Below are 18,520 nucleotides of genomic sequence, written 5' to 3' on the forward strand. Positions count from 1 at the left end.
AGGGGAAGCTGCAGCTTAGCATAAAGGAACCAAAAGGACAGATCTAGCTGGTGCCCCAGGGCTCCACAAATATATATTCTAATGTTATAAAAGCCTTAGTCTGTCTGTCTGTCTGTCTGTGCATAATGCTTTATTCGCACTCTGATTGGTTGTTTCTGTCAGCCAATCAGAGTGCGAATACAGCATTCAGACAGGAGGTGGTGGTGCAGTGGAGTGCTGCCATGATGATGGGCACACAGGACACAGTGGCAGTGGCAACAGAGTGCTGGCCTCGCCCCTCATCCCCGCTCCCTGCAAGCAGCGAATACGGAAGAGGGGGCCAAAGCCAGACCTGCTGGCCTCTCCCCCTCTCTCTCCCACGCTGCTTCCTCCCAACACGGGAGTTGGGGAGGGGAAGCAGTGAGCCAGGGCCGACGTGGCGGTAGCAGGGGGAAGGGGATGAGCAGGCCCAAGGGGAGGAGAAGCCAGCCCACTACGATGGCAGGGGGTGGGGTGCAGCAGATCTGGGCTGATGCAGGGAGGGGGGTGCTGGTGGGGGGATGGGAGGAGTGGGCCTGGCCCCAAAACAGTGGCAGGGAGGGCCTGGCATGGCCCTGAAATGGAGGGTGGGGGGGCCAGGCCTGGCCCCGTGGGGGACAGGGGGAGCAGGCCCAGCCTCGAAGGTGTTGGGGATGCCGGATGCAGGCCTCTGTCCCCACCCGCACCCCCCACCTGTTATTCTTGTTGGGCAATTGGTGTGTGTGTGTGTGTGTGTGTGTGTATGTGTGTGTTGCACAAATTGCTAGTTTCGTGCCCCTGGAGGCTAATCCAATTTACATCAAGGAGAGAGTCACACAATCAGACTGGGTCCAACTCGAGTTTATTGTTTGCAAACAAGTTCAACAGAGGAGCTCAGTTGCTCAAAGCAGAGTCGACCCCGAGCCGTGCCCGAGGTTCCATTTTTATAGCTAACATGAACAATAGATTCCAGCGTGGCAATTTGTAATTGGTTACATTTTTCTGCAAAGTTTAGTACATGTGTAGTCCTAACATGGAACTGCGGCAAAAAGGCCTGCCGCATGTGCAGTTCTGAACTGTGGGCCCCTGAGTAACCTCGTGTCTTGTTGTAACTCTAGGGTAATGAGCGTGTATGATGTTTACAAAATTTATGTGCTCTAACAAGAAATCTTGAGACTTATCTCAAAGCGAGTGTTGCCTAGACTGTTTCTTATTATGACACTGCTTATCTACTGCAGGAGGAAAAAAAGAAACACCTCACAGTTCAGCTATGAGGCCCTGTATAGTGAGAATAAGGGATCATGATACATTTTTACCACGTGCGTGTGTGTGTGTGTGTGTGTGTGTGTGTGTGTGTGTACATAATTCATCTAGAGAAGAGTCTGTCATGTTCCCAGGCCAAAGATTCTTTGTGGATTTGTTCTCTGGTATTTACCATGTTATCTTCAAAATACTAAGGCTGAGCAGAGTTCAGTTTTATACATCCACCTTTTATGCACCAGAAACATCTTGTTTCATGCCTCATCAATATTAAACTAATATAAATGTAACCTTTGGACTCTCGGTGCTTATCATGAGTGAGTGAGTTCAAGAATGAAAATTTCCAGACTGCCATCACTTGCTCTATTTTTATCATCCTAAGCTGTAGACAAAATGAAATCACCAACAATTGTGGCCAGACTCTGGTACATATTAAAAAACAATACCTCCATTGATTTCCCCTCCCCCACAGTTGTAGCAATCAAATTAACCCTGAATATGCCAGCATATCTTCTCTTTAACTGTTACAGTCTTTGCAAATGGATGCATGAGTCAAAATGTCCCCAGTGCCACTTCTGCAAAATGCACAGTCCTCTCTGCCAGTTTGTCTCTTGTTTACAAACTCTTGTTGTGACTGCAAATATATATGCATGTCAGCTGTGCCATTCCTGACTGCTTATTCTTTGATGATCTAGAGGTATGTTGCAAAAAGAAGGCCGCACAGTCTAAAAGTCACTGTCTACAGAAATGTCCAATTGATTTTGTGGTCTAACTTTTGAAATGAAAGGCTTGGCTAGGAAAGGACATGAGTCATAAGTCTATTTGCCTCACCTACTTACTGTATGCTTATCTGAAACAGCTGGTGAAATTATTTGGAGTGTTAATGTCTTTAACAGATATAGTCCAGAGCTCCTTGGGAGCTAGCCAAAAGCAGGCTATATTTCATAGCTCTGATATTACAGGACAGCTATATTTCACCAGGCCCAATCTAAGACATTAGAGCTGTGGAAAATAGCTCATTTCAAGTGTAAATAAACAAACAGACAGGTCCCAGAGGAATATTTTCTTTTAGACAACTGGCTTTGAGCACACTATGGATTCTCTAGCTCACCACTGCATTCCTGATAGGCGTCTTGAGGTTTGTCTACATTCCTGAGAGCAAGACAGCGTAGAGATAGGTAAGTTCTCTCTAAGTGAGGTGGACCAGAAGCAGTTTATGCACAGTCGCGTAGATCCACATATGTTAATTTATGCTGCTGGCCCAGCTATATTTAAGCTTCACAGCAATGTTTTGTGTGCACATAACCACGCAGTGCTGAGAGATGGGATGTGCCCTCCATATATAAGATTTCAGTCCAGTCCAGATCAGCATTGTTGTATGAAGTTACAAAGAGTTGCCCTTTTCTGACACTGAACAAGGAGCTTTATTAAAATGAGGAAGACCCATATTATCTCTAATGGTAGTCTTCCTCTACTGATGCTTCACTGTAGAGCTGATGTATGGAACCTATCCCTGTGCCTCTTGCTATATGTCTAAAGCAATGGTACATACAGCCTGCCTTGCACTTCAGATTTAAAGGAATGGTGCACATCTTCACCACCAGAGGTAATTGTGAAGAACTCCCCAGGTGTCAGGAGAACCAGCACAGGATCAGGGTTTCTCTTGCAGATGAGACATGCAAACTTGAGGTCCTGACTTCTCATAGTTTTTCAAGAGCTGAGAGCTCTTTGAGTGTGACCTCAAAGTTCTGTTCGTGTTTCCTAAGTTTTGGTCATATTGGGCCAAAGATGGAAGTGCCACTATCAGCATCACCACTCTCTGGGATGGATTCAGGTATGTTGACTTAAGTCAGGTGCATCATATATGCTTATCTTCAAAAACCACTAGGTAAGTGTCTCTGAAGTAAGACTAGGTATGGGGAATAGCAGGTGAGCAGTAGAGGTGGCTAATGGCAAGTGTAGACAGCTAAGGAATCATGTTGTGCCCTGGATCCTGACAGAGCTTAATTGTAATTCAGGCACCAAACTGCTTAGCACTGCAGAAGGGCACATGGGAAAACTTTAAATTAAAGAAACGAACCCAGAAATATGTATGGAAGTTAGGTAGTGGCTGAGTTTAAGCCTGAGGCTACTTAGGTAGCCTGAGTTTTCACCCCCATGATTTTAGACATAGGTGTCTCAATTCTACTTAATTCCCACATTAGACACCTCGTTCCCTTTGCCATGGCCTTAGCTGTCAGAGTGAAATGCCTGTCAGTGTTTTAAGGGCTGTGCAGAGATGGCAGGGGATGCACCAAAGTATTCCAGAGTCCATGAAGCTTTTCTATTTCTTTACAATAGAAATTGATATACAGTGAAAGTGACAGATCAAGCGTTCTTTTCAATCAAAGTAGCATGTATTATTGTTTAATGAAGCTTGTGACTCAAGGCTCTATAAAATATGCTTGGATTCTACATTAATAAGATCATTAATGTAGCAATTAGCTGACTGTATACACAAGAGAAAGACTTCACTTTGGGACAATTTACAGAGGTTCTGAAAAAGAAAGGGGAGGAATGTTGCTATAAACTGATGGAGTCCCATTACGGCAACTCTTAACGGTGCACTCACTTCCAAATGTGTTATTTTCTAATTATTTTCCTATTATTCACACTGGAAAAATATTGCCATAAAAATATTACTTGTTCTAGTATATAATTTGGTTACTAAGGTTACGAGATGAGCTATGTTTGTAATGATTTGCAGTTCCCAAATACTTTCCTCCTCCAACAAGCTAACTAAAAAGAAGGATCTGACTTAATAAATTAACCATGGTAAATGTGGACTGACCTACAAATTAAGAAATGCAAGGTTAAATACAAACATTGATCAAAGGGAAAAGCTATAAATAGATAATGAACTGATGAAACAATGCCTGCAAAGCAAAGAGCTCACAGTGCTTTCACGCTTGCTCACAAATGCTGCTCGAGTGCTTCCTAAATGGAGGGCTGTGCTCACTGAGAGGCATGTACAGCTTGCCTGCATTCAAAGGAAATATCAGGCAGCCTTGTCATTTTACCTGGGTAGGTTGAGGGAAAACAGGCACACAAGTAACCTTCCAGACAGGAGCCAGGGAATTCAAAAGCTGATGTTGAGTTTTGACCAGAAGAGATAATATCATTTCATACAGTGAGATAGGGAGACTGACCTTTCTGCTTTGTGTTTTCTGTCCTGTCTCCACAGGCACTGACTGACTGGCTGTTTCATTAGCTGGGTGCTCTGTACGTACCAGGAGCTGGCAGTGCCTCATGATGAACTGCGAAATCAAGTGGGACTTGTTTCTGCTTCTGTTAGCTTTGGGATCAGACCTTTTGCTTAGCAAGAAATTCTACAAAGATTGACGGGAATTTCCATAGCATTCTTCATTCCTAGTTAAGCCATTTCCTGCTCATTAAAACAGAACTTGTTTCAACCTCCAGTTTAACAGGTGAAATTGGAATACGTAACTGTGGGTGTGACTGCCAGTATTTAAGTATCCAATTATCTGATTTGCAGAGGGCACTTATGAAGAAAACTTCTGTCACATCCTCAGATCAAGTAAATCAGTATAGTTCTATTGAGCTGAGATGTCTAAACAGTGCCTGCAGGTCCGTGCCTGCAGTTTTTGTGGCTGAAATTGTTGGAAGCTGTTTTTTCAAATCTGTCTCTAAAGTATCACAGATCACATGAAGCATGATCCTCTTTCAGCATCACGGTCAGTTTTTTCAGGGCACGGAGGGTGCCTGCCTGTTCGTTTTGTACAGTGCCTATTCCAATGGAGCCTTGATCCTACCCCTGTATGCTTTTGGAATATGGATGCTTGAAGATCACAGTGATGTCTCACACATAGGGCTACCATATGAATCAGCATACAGACCGGAGCAAATGTACTCTGCCGAGAATAATCCCTTTTTCATATAAATGCCTCTGGCCACTAGGAATAACATAACACTGAAAGTACTGAGAGAGGTTTATGAGTTATGGGCAAAAATAGAGCAGGAATACTGAGGCTCAGAGGAGATCTCTGTCTTGGCCAGGCAGGAAGAAAAACCAAATGCATAGGATGTGGCTTAATTAAGAGCCAGAACTTCAATAACTCACCTAGGAACACTCCTCTGCTGTAAATCGTGCCCTAAAGGCCATTGTGCTTTCCCTGATCATTACAGCCTCTTTGGGAAAGCTGTTGTCAACTCTCATGCTTCAAGCCTGGTTGTGGCTTAATGTCTTTCCTCCTCTGAGTGCTAGGGAGGTACTGGTGAAAGGGGGTTGAATAGGAGCCCAAATGCCTTTTTTCAGAGCCCTCAGGGGTCTTCCCTTATGTTGGTTTCCATCTCTTGATGCTTATAGAAGTTACAAGGGTACCTCGATAATGCAGTAACTTTTTGCAAAGCATTTAAAGTTATAGCATGTCAAAAGCTAACACAGGATTGGCTTCTATGCATGGGGGTTAAGTGCCTCCATGTGCTGACAGAGGCCAGGCCGTAGGGGATGTCACCTGCTTTGTAAGCTGGCCAGGGCTCCAGAAGCCTCCAGCCAGCTGTCATTGCAGCATTCCCCTGTGTTGGGGGATCTTTGAGGAGATTTTCAACTCCCTCCCTGAGAGGTGCATTAGGCACCCCCTCCCTAGGGGGGGACCTGGACTGACCTGGTCCCAGACCCAAATGCTGGCTCAACCATCCCTGCCCACATGAAGGCTGCCCCTTGGCCGGCTGAATCTCCAGCTCCCTTCTCCCTCCTGGCTGCCCAGGGAGGAGACTCTCTGCCTCCTCCCTGTGGCAAACCAGGGGCATGACAGGTAACTTTCGTAGGAAAGTGTGTACATTTTTTCTAAGGCACGCTTATTTAGAATACCTTCATTTGTTCCCTTATTTGGCCAGGGTTACTTTTTCACATGATTGTTCATTTTAAAAGTGCTCTGTAGCCATGCACATGTGTTATGACATAGTTGTAGAGCACTTTTGGGGGCCAGAACTCATGAAAAATGTCACTTCTGTCTGTGCCCTCTCATGTATTAGGTAACCAGACCCCTTATGGGAATAATTGCAGCTGTGGAGAACTGTCACAAAGAGGAACTACTCCTTAGCTTAGCTGCCTTCCCCAATCAGATCGCTGTACATAACTCTGAAAGCAAGTGTGAAATTCTGTGATGGGTAACAGCCAATTCTCCTCTGGTCCCATGCAACTTTAACCCCTACTGACTTCGTACCAATCTCTAGGATTGTAAGCCCATGGATAGTTTGTTGACTTCCTGCCCTGGCTTCCCTCACAACACTTCAGGCACATGTAGTTTAGCTGCTCTTTGATTTTTATTTAAATCAGTAGGTCCTGATGACCTCCACCCCAGAGTGCTGAGTGAATTAGCAGAGGTCATTGCGGGATCCCTGGCACGGCTTTACGAGCACTCGTGGTGCTCTGGTGTGGTGCCAGAGGACTGGAAAAGGGCCAATGTGGTTCCCATTTTCAAAAAAGGGAGGAAGGAGGATCCAGGAAACTATAGGCCAGTTAGTCTTACCTCGATCCTGGGTAAGGTTTTTGAGAGAATTATCCTGGCGCATGTCCACGAGGGGCCAGCAGGGGAGGTTATGCTTAGGGGCAACCAACACGGGTTCATTAGAGACAGGTCCTGTCAGACCAACCTGGTGGCCTTCTATGACCAGGTCACAAAATCCTTAGACGCAGGGGTAGCAGTGGACATAGTCTTTCTGGACTTCAGGAAGGCTTTTGACACTGTGTCTCTCACCCCAGTCTCATTAAAAAACTAGGGGACTGTGCCGTCGACACCTACACAGTCAAATGGGTCACTAACTGGCTGAAGGGCCGCATCCAGGGAGTGGTGGTGGACGGGTCATTTTCGACCTGGAGGGATGTGGGCAGTGGGGTCCCCCAGGGCTCAGTCCTCAGACCCACGCTGTTCAACATCTTCATCAGTGACTTGGACAAGGGGGTAAAAAGCACCCTATTCAAATTTGCTGATGATACTAAGACGTGGGGGGATGTGGGCATGCTAGAAGGGAGAAATAGGCTGCAATTGGTCCTAGACAGGTTACAGGGGTGGGCGGATGAGAACAGGATGGGTTTCAACACTGACAAGTGCAAGGTGCTGCACCTGGGGAGGAAGAACCAGCAGCAGACCTACAGGCTGGGGAACTGCCTTCTCGTCAGTGCAGAGGCAGAAAAGGATCTTGGAGTCATTATTGATGCCAAAATGAACATGGGCCAACTGTGTGGGGATGCGGTCAGGAAGGCCAGCCACACCTTGTCATGCATCCACAGATGCATCTTGAGCAGGTCCTAGGAGGTGATCCTCCCCCTCTATGTGGCACTGGTCAGGCCGCAGTTGGAGTACTGTGTCCAGTTCTGGGCGCCGCACTTCAGGAGGGATGTGGACAACTTGGAGCGGATCCAGAGGAGGGCCACTCGCATGATCGGGGGGCAGTAGGGCAGGCCCTACGAGGAGAGGCTAAGGGACCTGAAACTGTTCAGCCTCCACAAGAGAAGGCTGAGGTGGGATCTAGTGGCCTGTTACAAACTAGACAGAGGGGACCAGCAGGCATTGGGGGAGTCCCTGTTCCCCCGAGCACTACCAGGAGTGACTAGAAATAACAGTCACAAGCTGGCAGAGGATAGATTCAGACTAGACATCAGGAGGCGCTACTTCACTGTCGGTGCGGCTAGGATCTGGAACCAACTTCCATCCGAAGTGGTGCTGGCTCCTACCCTGGGGGTCTTTAAGAGGAGGTTAGATGAATACCTCGCTGGGGTCATTTGACCCCAGTACTTTTTCCTGCCATGGCAGGGGGTCGGAGTTGATGATCTGCTCAGGTCCCTTCCGACCCTACCAGCTATGAAACTATGGATTTGCCCTGAATCTCACTCTTCCTTGGTGAGCAAGGCAACTCACTTACAAGTTTCCCAGTCATTTATATCTAAGTGTGCAGTAGTCATTTCAGCACCATGGGCTGGTCTGTGGTGACCAGAGTGCACCAAAGGGGCAGCAACTAGTTGCAGCACATGCCCTTCTTCTGACCCACCTCTCTCCCCCAGGGTCAGTCGCAACCTGTGAGGGAACTGACTGCTTGCAGAGCCAATGCATGAATAGTTAAACATGAGCTTTTATAACTGGTGTCCTTGCAGCGTGTAGCACATCCCTCTTTTTGTGCTCATGCAGAGCCCCCTCACCATGGAGTCCCAGCAGTATAATCCCAGGAGGATATTATCCATCTGCCTGTAGGTCAAATGAACAGGATTATGCTTGTACCTCTGGCTACTAACTCCATTGACTCATTCACATGATCCTGGAGGAAAGCATAAGCAAGAATTGTTTAGCAAACCACTATATCCTCCTTCCCTACAGGGACCTCTGTACAATTGTAAGCATTTGGGCATCACCACTGATGGGCATCATCTACTGGGTACCTCCTCCAAGTCATGCTGTATGCATACCTATCCTGAATGTATGCAATCCCAAATCACCATGAAAACCTCCACAGTGTGTGCCTTCCCCCACTGCTATGAACTGAAATTTTCTTTCAAGGTAACTTCCTTTCTTAGGCTTGTACTCCTTTGACTGGGCAGATCTTGGTCTCTTCTGCCCTTGTAGTATCATGATTCATGTTGACATCCCTTCCGAGTATTGGACTGTCAAGTCTCTCTACCCTTTCTCGCAAATGCAGAACCCTAAACTCCCAAAGCCCCTTGCTGTGATCCCCCCTGACTAACCCTGATAGAGACTGCTCCATCAATAGCTATGATACCACTCACTCAACCTCAATAAATGCCTGAATTTTCCGGGTTTCAGTTGCAACATGCTGCAACCTTTAAGAAGGCTCCCCACCTTCCCACCTTTTTTAAAAAAAGAAAACCTACACAGCAGAAATACCTGCAGATAATTTCATGCAGCAGTCCATAAAAGCAGGATTATTTAAAGAGGAGAGAAAACCCCATAAAGCATAAACAGGATAAAAATGTAACCTCATTACCATTTCCTTGGCTCAGTAGATAGGCAGTGGTGTAAGTAGGTAGTAAGAGAATAGCATTTTTGCTTCTCAAATGTGGGAAAGGTAAGATACGATGCAGAGCTGTATGGGTTCATGCACCACTTCTGCCTGTCAGAGCAGACAGCAACATTTTGTCTCACTTTGCCTGATCCAAAAGGCAAAGTGGCTCTGGAAGGTGTGTCACTGATTTTTAGAAAGTGGGTTCCTGTTGTGTATGATGAAATTGGACCCAGGGAAGTTGCTCCTTCATTTGCTGTTGGATTGTTAGCTGCGTGCAACAGCTCTTGAATTGTTGGATAATGCATCTAACACCTGATCTTGGCCCTAAATCATATATTACAGGAGCATCTAATCTGCTTTGATTCTACCATTAATTTTGCAGGAACAAAAATCTAGATGGGAACATGCGAGTCATTGGCATCTGTAAATAACGTTGGGCTGCCGCTTGCTTGATGAAACCCAAGGCCTGTAGCTGAGCCACCATAAAGTTCTTTTGGAAGGAAAATGGCAACATACCATAGAAAGAGGTAGTTCAGGACTTAGTCTGAAGTCAGGCAGAAGGCAGGGCAGATATGTACCTTATAGACTGACTAGATCAAAGATGTATTTGTACTGTAGAGCATCCTGTAGAATCAAAGTTCCTTCCTTGTGGAAGCTCCAAGCTGCAGCCAGGAGATGCTGGTCACCTCACAAAAGAGACAATGGCAGTGGTCTGCAGATTTTATTTATCTCTGTTATCCAATATATAGAGGATTGCGTGTAAAGGAGTCCCATTGCACCCACATGGTTTCACCTTGCTTTTGAAGGTAACATTTTTAAAACTAAAAATAGTTCTCCTTTAATCTAATTTTTTTGTCAACAGCATAATGCAATTCATGGGTGACTGTACTAACGTTGACATGAAAAATTCATGGCTGCAACCCATTCCTTGAGAGGGAGGATAATGTAGACATTTGTCACAGCTAAAGGTACTAATATACTAATGGTTTTGATTTAAATCTATGATATTTCAGACACTGCTCCCAAAAGCAAGTGAGAACTAGATATGCTGTAGGCAGGAAGCTGCTCAACATAAAGAGTCAGCTTCTTTGCTAGAATAACTCTACTGACTTCCCGTGGAGATACCACTAGCAAAAAAAAAAAAAAAAAAAAAAAAAAAAAAAAAAAAATCCTGCCAAAGGCTTTATTCTATCTCTGTGCTTAGGGGTTCAAACCAATTGCAGCTATAATTGCTCTTCTGGGGGAGGGGCAACTATCTTCTTATGTCTCTCAGCTAGGATGTAGAAAAGGGGTTTTGTGGGGCCATCCAGTGCTAAGAATATGCAAATACTTCAGTTATATTCATGCCCTTGTTTTTTTACCAGTTGAATAATGCCCTTTATAGCTCAAAAGGTAGAATTATCAAATGCTGCTTTTTAACATTTTCCTTCTCTGCTTGTTTCAAGTCATTTCCTTTCCCCTGTAATTATTATAGCTCATTTTCATTGCTGTACCACTTCTTTGTGCCTTTTGTCTTCCCTGAATTTTATTTTCCTTCCCCCTCACCACCATTTTTGTCTATTGCACTGCTGCTCATACAGTTCAGACACTCTGCATTTACTCACAGAACTTCCTTTTCACTTGAGCCCAATTGTATGCTCTTGCCCTGTGTAAAACGATAGGGAAAGATTCAACATTTCCCAGACACAAAAACAAGGATAATTGGTATTTCCCAGCCAGTCAGTTCCCCAAATCCCAGACCTGTGGCTCTGCCAATCTGCTCTGGGAGAGAGCCCTTCCCAAAAGATGAACATTTAGGACCTCTGAGATAATTTTCTTCTCCTCTTGTGCTTGTGATGGTAACTAGGGTCTGAAAATATCCTTGAAAAATCACCAGTTTCAAACAATCTTGTTTTAGTGAAAACCGCTTGAATATATGCATAAGGACAAAACTTGTTACATTTACACCTCTCTTGAGTATCCTAATCAATGAGTTCAGGCAAGAAGTTGCGTCAGTCCTCATGGGCACATAAGAAATGGGGAGTGTACAGCCTTCCGTGTGCCAGGCTGGTGTGTGCAAGCATTGTGTATATATATATATATATATATATATATATATACACACACGCATGGACTCGGGCTTCCAAGAGTGGAAATCCATATTGCACAAAGGAGGGTGTTGGCTGGCCCTCCTGGTATGTACCCACAAAATTGGGTAGGCACAGCAGTTGAAGGGAAGTACACAGTGGGCACATCTACATATGCACTTAATCTGAGATCAGTTTACTTGCAAGTAAACGCTCCTGGGCAGGCTTCTAGCAGCAAACTGCTCCCATTTCCAGTGCCCCTGAAGTAGGCCCTTGCTACCACCAGGGGGAACTTTAGGCTCTCCCTGGGTGCTAGCTCAGGGGATGGCAGGGAGTACCAGGCCAGGAGGCAGCTGGGATATTAAACTCTACCCCCAGGGGGCTGCCTGCTGCCGGGGCAGGGACAATGTCCCCCTGCTCCAGCAGCAGGGAGCTCCAGCCCCAGCTCCCTGATCTGGGCAGGGGACTTGGAAAGTAGGGGTGTGCGAAGTGGGCCCTGTTTGTTTTGGATTCAGATTCAGCCCGAATTGGGGACAGTGATTGGATTAGTTGATTTGGATCACTGTCCCTGATTCAATTTGACTGAATCTGAAGATTCAATGATGATTCAGAGAATCAGTGATTTGGACATAGACACAGCTTTAAAAGTTTTTTCTACATACCTTGAGGTAGCAGGTGTGGCTCATGATCGCTGCAATGCTGGGGAAGATGGAGCATCCCAGAGGAGTGTGGGGCGGGGGTCCCTCCACGTGCTCGGCAGCAAACCCGGAAGTGGACCAGTACTTCTGGTCCACTTCTGGTTCCTGTTCCCCATCCAGGAGGGTCCCTGTTCCCCACCCAGTTAGCAGCTTGCTACTAACTGCCATACCAGCAGATAGGGCAGGGGGCTGGGACCTTCCCCACCCCTCCAGCTCTTTCCAGGCCCCATGCTTCAATCTCCCAATTGGGACTGACTGGGACAGTTCCCAGCTCCTGCTCTCTGCAGGGTGACAAAGGCCGGCAGTAAGATAGCAGCCCTAGACTTCAGGAGGGCAGATTTCATTGAGCTAAGGAGACTAGTCAGGGAGGCACTGAGGTCCTGGAGGGGTGGGGAGTTGGGAGTCCAAGAAGAGTGGTCGTTTCTGAAGGAGATAATCCTCCAAGCCCAAAGGATGGCAATCCCAACATGGATCAAAGGGGGCAAGAGTGCTCAAAAGCCCCCACGGCTAACCAAAGCATCCAGGAACGTCTCAAAGCTAAGAAGGAGGCATATACCCAATCGAAGGGAGGAGCCATCACCAGGGAGGACTATACCTCCATTGCTTGGGATTGTAGGGGGACTGTTAGGAAGGCCAAGGCGGAGATGGAACTGGAACTAGCAACCCAGATCAAGGATAACAAGAAATCCTTTTTTAAATACATAGGGGGTAAAAAGAAGGTTCCGGGTAATGTGGGGCCTCTGCAGGACATGCTTGAAAATCTGGTGGTCACACCAGACGACAAAGCTAACCTATTTAACAATTTCTTTGCCTCCATTTTTCTGAGCAGGGACCAGGTCATCCCCCTCCCCCCCCCCCCCCAATATCCCTGATGGTCCCAAGGGAGGTGCAGCCAGGCCCAGGGTCAGTGAGGACCTAGTCAGGGAACTTCCAGTGGGACTGGACGTGTTCAAATCAGCAGGTCCTGACGATCTCCACCCCAGAGTGCTGAGGGAATTAGCAGAGATCATTGTGGGACCCCTGGCACAGCTTTACGAGCACTCATGGTGCTCTGGTAAGGTTCCAGAGGACTGGAAAAGGCCCAATGTGGTCCCCATTTTCAAAAAAGGGAGGAAGGAGGACCCAGGAAATTATAGGCCTGTTAGTCTTACTTCGGTCCTGGGGAAGCTCTTTGAGAAAATTATCCAGGTGCACATCTGTGAGGGGCAAGCAGGTGATTGTATGCTTAGGGGCAACCAACACGGGTTCATTAGAGGCAGGTCCTGTCAAACCAACCTGGTGGCCTTCTATGACCAGGTCACAGAATCTTTGGACGCAGGTGTCACGGTGGATGTAGTCTTTCTGGACTTTAGGAAGGCCTTTGACACTGTCTCTCACCTTATTCTCATTAAAAAATTAGGAAATTGTGGTGTCAATGCCTACACAGTCAGATGGGTCATGAATTGGCTGGAGGGCTGCACCCAGAGAGTGGTGATGTACAGGTCATTTTCGACCTGGAGGGATGTGGGAAGTGGGGTCCCCCAGGGCTTGGTCCTTGGGCCCGCACTATTCAACATCTTCATCAGCGACTTGGATGATGGGGTGAAAAGCACCTTGTTCAAATTCACGGATGACACCAAGATGTGGGGGGAAGTGGGCATGCTAGAAGGATGGAACAGGCTGCAATTGAATCTGGACAGGGTACAGGGATGGGCGGATGAGAATAAGATGGGATTCAATACTGACAAGTGCAGGGTACTGCACCTAGGGAGAAAGAACCAGCAGCATACCTACAAGCTGGGGAGCTCCCCTCTCATCAGCACAGACACAGAAAAGGATCTTGGAGTCACTATAGACTCCAAGATGAATATGGGCTGCCAATGTGGGGATGCAATGTCAGGAAGGCTAATCACACCTTGTCATGCATCCACAGATGCATCATGAGCAGGTCCAAGGAGGTGATCTTCCCCCTCTATGCAACACTGGTCAGGCCGCAGTTGGAGTACTGCATCCAGTTCTGGGCGCTGCACTTCAGGAGGGATGTGGACAACATGGAGAGGGTCCAGAGGAGGGCCACTCGCATGATCAGGGGGCAGCAGGGCAGGCCCTACGAGAAGAGGCTATGAGACCTGAACCTGTTCAGCCTCCACAAGAGAAGGCTGAGAGGGGATCTGGTGGCCATCTATAAACTGGCCAACAGAGACCAGCAGGCTATGGGAGAGTCCCTGTTCCCCTGAGCACTACTGAGAGTAACAAGGAATAACGGCCATAAGTTGACTGAGAGTAGATTCAGGCAAGATATCAGGAGGCACTGCTTCACAGTCAGGGTGGCTAGGATCTGGAACCAACTTCCAAGTGAAGTGGTGCTCACTCCTACCCTGGGGGTCTTCAAAAGGAGGCTAGATAGACACCAGCATTCTTTCCTGCCATGGCAGGGGGTCGGACTTGATGATCTGCTCAGGTCCCTTCCAACCCTACCAACTATGAAACTATGATCTCTTAGCCCTTGCTTCCCAATCGCAATGGTGAATCAGAAACTGGGAGGTGTAAGGGTCTCCCAGCCCCTGCACCCTGATCATGATCTTGGAGCGGGGAGCTTGGAGCTCCCTGCTGCTGAGACAGGAGGATATAGACCCTGCACGGCCTCCAGTGGCAGAACCCACCCTGGCAGCAGGCAGCTCCTGGGAGCAGGGAGCAATTTCCCACCCCCTGGTGGCTGGTTGACCTGTCAGGTGTCTACACATGCATTACTGTGCAGTAATTACTGGCGAGTAAATTCACTACTTGTATTTGCAGGTAGAAAATTTACTCGTAATTAGTGAGGTTTACTGTGCAGGAAGCATCTGCACATGTAGATGCACATGCTTACTGTGCAGTAAACTGCACTACTTTGCAGTAAAGCATCTCATGTAGATGCACCCAGTGAAGATGATAAAAGGGTGTAGCAGTGGGTATCATTAAAACTCATCCACAGTACTTTCACAGGCACTGAACTACATTGCTTTCCTCCACCAGTGAGCATCTAAAGTAACTCCCCTGAGTTATGTTGGATTAAAGTCAATGTCAGTGAGAGGAAAATTAGTGCACTGTGCATATTTCAGTCACAGTTGTCTCTGCAAGCTATTACCAGCGCACAGACCTTACTATGCCTAAGTGTGATTTTAAAGGCACCATTTTCCCTTTCTTTTTTGGGGTCATATCTCTCGATCTTCTGTCTTTTTCAGTTTTCCCATATCTCCTGGCTTTCTCTGTTTCCCAAAATGCTTGTTTGTTTCTTCTCTGAAACTAGATATTAGCAAAATGAAGTATAATGAGAATCTATCAAGAACTATTTTCCATTTCCCAATAAAAATGTCATTATCACTTTTGATTAAAACATGGATGGGGGTCCATGTGAGCAATAAATTGAAACAAGGCAACATAAACTTAAAAAAACCAAACTACAACCATCTTCCCCCACCTCCCTCCCTAACCCAACCTCCCCCCCCCCCCCCCAAAAAAAAAAGAAAAGAAAAAAATGCCCTGGGTCAAAATACAAGTCTGTATTTTGCATCTTTGCCCCTCTCTAAAATTTGTGCTATTTTATAATCTCCCAAACTCTTAATATCAGTAATTTACAGACCATTTGCCTTACAGTACCTGTAGTACTATGATAAAGCTGAAACATGTAAGTCTAAATTTACCCCCACAGAACTGAAAGATTAGTCAACTGTATGCACTCAATTGCACTGATTACAATGATCATTAAGCCACATGCTGGTTTCACTTATACTGGTTTAGAACTGGAGTAATTATATTGGCTTCTTTGTCATAGTGTGGAGTTTTCTCTCTTTCTCTCTTTTCTTGTTCTTTTATTTTTACTTTGAACCAAAAATTAAACGTTATAGATAATCTGTAAAAACGAAACTACAACAGCAGATTGGTTTGTGAGTTTCTGCTGCAGCATAGCATATCCAAAGCCAGGAGACACATTGTGACTCCTTGCTCAGTAGCTCTGTATCAATTTAAATGTGTTCATTTTTCTTACAGTTACCGTATTTCCCCTACTAGATGCAGTGTAAACCAGTCAATCAGTGCATCTTAAGTAGACACCAGAACATCATCTCTCAAGGATGAATTCCCTCCTACTGGAAGCAGAAGCCATTTCCCTGAAGCTAAGTATCAAGTACAAGGAGGAAGAAGGAGGGATCAGGCCAGGCGTTCAGAACTACAGAGAGATTCCTACAGGGTTTGAATTGCTTTCCAACCCTTGGGGGCGGTCTGCAGCAGTGGTAGCTGGAAGTTGGAAGGAGCCGCTGCCTGAGGCACAGGCCAGGCTGGGGCGTGGGGCACTCATCTCTTATGGGGGCTCAGTCCCACCCTGCCCCCAGGAGCTTCACCATAATTCAAACCTTGGCTTCCTACATATGAAAGAAAAGTATGTGGTGAATTTGTTGGTTGTCAGCATTCACACTCCTGTATTTAATGTGCATTAAACAACTTCTTACAGATTTCATAGATTTCATAGATTTCATAGACATTAGGGCTGGAAGGGACCTCGGAAGACCATCGAGTCCAGCCCCCTGCCCAAAGGGCAGGAAGTCAGCTGGGGTCATAGGATCCCAGCAAGATAAGCATCCAGTTTCATCTTGAAGGTATTCAATGAAGGCGCTTGAACGACCTCTGGTGGCAGGCTGTTCCAGACCTTGGGGGCTCGGACAGTAAAGAAATTCTTCCTTATGTCCAGCCTGAAACGATCTTGTAGTAGTTTGTGACCATTCGACCTCGTCATCCCTTGGGGCGCTCTGGTGAACAAACGTTCCCCCAGATACTGGTGGTCACCCCTGATAAACTTGTAGGTGGCCATCAGATCACCCCTGAGCCTGCGCTTTTCCAGGCTAAAGAGCCCCAGGGCTCTCAGCCTGTCATCGTAGGGTCTGCTTCCCTGACCTCTGATCATGCGCGTGGCTCTTCTCTGGACTCTCTCAAGCTTCTCCACATCCTTTTTGAATTGTGGAGCCCAAAACTGGACACAGTACTCCAGCTGCAGCCTCACTAAGGCCGAGTACAGTGGGAGAATGATGTCCCGGGATTTGCTTGAGAAGCATCTATGGATGCAAGCCAGCGTTTTGGTCGCTTTACTAGCCGCAGCATCACATTGCAGGCTCATGTTCATCTTGTGGTCAATGATGACCCCCAAGTCTCTTTCTTCCATAGTGCTAGCCAACATAGCACTGCCGAGCCTATAAGGATGCTGCAGGTTTTTTTTCCCAAGGTGGAGAACCTTGCATTTATCGGTGTTGAACACCATCAGATTCTCGTCCACCCACTTGCTGAGCCTGTCCAGGTCAGCCTGGATCATCCGCCTGTCTTCTGGTGTGGATGCTTTGCCCCAAAGTTTGGTGTCATCTGTGAACTTGGCCAGTCCGCTTCTGACTCCAGTGTCCACATCATTAATGAAGATGTTGAACAGTATGGGTCCAAGGACAGAGCCCTGGGGGACCCCACTGGTCACTGGACACCACGATGAGTGACTTCCATCAATTACTAGCCTCTGGGTCCGACCCCGGAGCCAATTTTCCAGCCAGTGGATCGTGGAGGACCCAAGGTGACAATTGGCCAGTTTCTCCAAGAGACGACCATGGGACACCAGATCGAAGGCTTTTTTGAAGTCAAGATATATGATATCAATCTCATCTCCCTTGTCCAGGTGATAGGTCACCTGGTCATAGAAGGAAATGAGATTGGTCAAGCAAGACCTACCCGCAACAAACCTGTGCTGGCTATCCCTTAAGATGTTGGCGTCGGCCAGTCCATTAAGGATGGCCTCTTTAATAAACTTTTCTAAGATCTTCCCCAGGATAGAAGTCAGGCTGATGGGCCTACAGTTAGCCGGATCCACTTTCCTCCCTTTCTTGAAGATAGGCACCACATTGGCCTTCTTCCAGTCTTCGGGCACTACACCAGAGCGCCAAGAGTTTTCAAAGATCCGTGCTAGAGGCTGGGCTATGATGCTTGCCAGCTCCTTGAGTACCCTGGGGTGAAGATTGTCAGGGCCGGCTGACTTGAAGGTATCCAGCTTCTCAAGATGTTCCTTCACGAAGTCAGCATTAATGGAGGGCAGGGGATCACCCTCACCCGGACTTCCCAGCCCTGTAGCGGGCATGGGCGTCCCATGGGGCTGATGAAAGACCGACGCAAAGTACCTATTTAATAGGTTGGCTTTTTCCTGGGCGTCAGTTGTCAGTTGCCCCATCTGGTTCAGCAGGGGTTCAACGTTGCCCCTGCTTTTCCTCCGGCTCCCCACGTATCTGAAAAAGGACTTTTTATTGTCCTTGATGCTCAAAGCTAGCTGGAGTTCAGTTGCAGCCTTGGCTTTCCTGGTCAGCTCCCTACAGGACCGGACCAGTGCAGAATAATCCTCCTTGGAGGTGACTCCCATCCTCCATCCTTTGTAGGCCTTTCTTTTTAGCCTCAGGAGGTCTGCTAGGTCCCTGGAGAGCCAGGGGGGCTGCTGTGCCCTCT

At 47.0% G+C, this 18,520-nt stretch overlaps 1 long non-coding RNA gene across 2 annotated transcripts in view; it reads left to right on the forward strand.

Moving 5' to 3' along the window:
• The window catches only part of LOC109281058 (uncharacterized), a 47,861-nt gene extending 31,355 nt beyond the window's left edge, over nucleotides 1–16,506 (forward strand). Inside the window, exons 4-5 of one of the 2 annotated variants that reach the window (XR_009462491.1) lie at nucleotides 4,481–10,241; nucleotides 16,046–16,506. This is a non-coding gene — a long non-coding RNA (uncharacterized LOC109281058). The remainder of the gene's footprint in view (nucleotides 1–4,480; nucleotides 10,242–16,045) is intronic. The other variant, XR_009462492.1, reaches the window with a different exon arrangement.
• The last annotated feature ends 2,014 nt before the right edge of the window (nucleotides 16,507–18,520 follow it).

This window comes from Alligator mississippiensis, chromosome 5 (assembly GCF_030867095.1).
Source record: "Alligator mississippiensis isolate rAllMis1 chromosome 5, rAllMis1, whole genome shotgun sequence".
In the NCBI taxonomy this organism is placed as follows: Eukaryota; Metazoa; Chordata; order Crocodylia; family Alligatoridae; genus Alligator; species Alligator mississippiensis.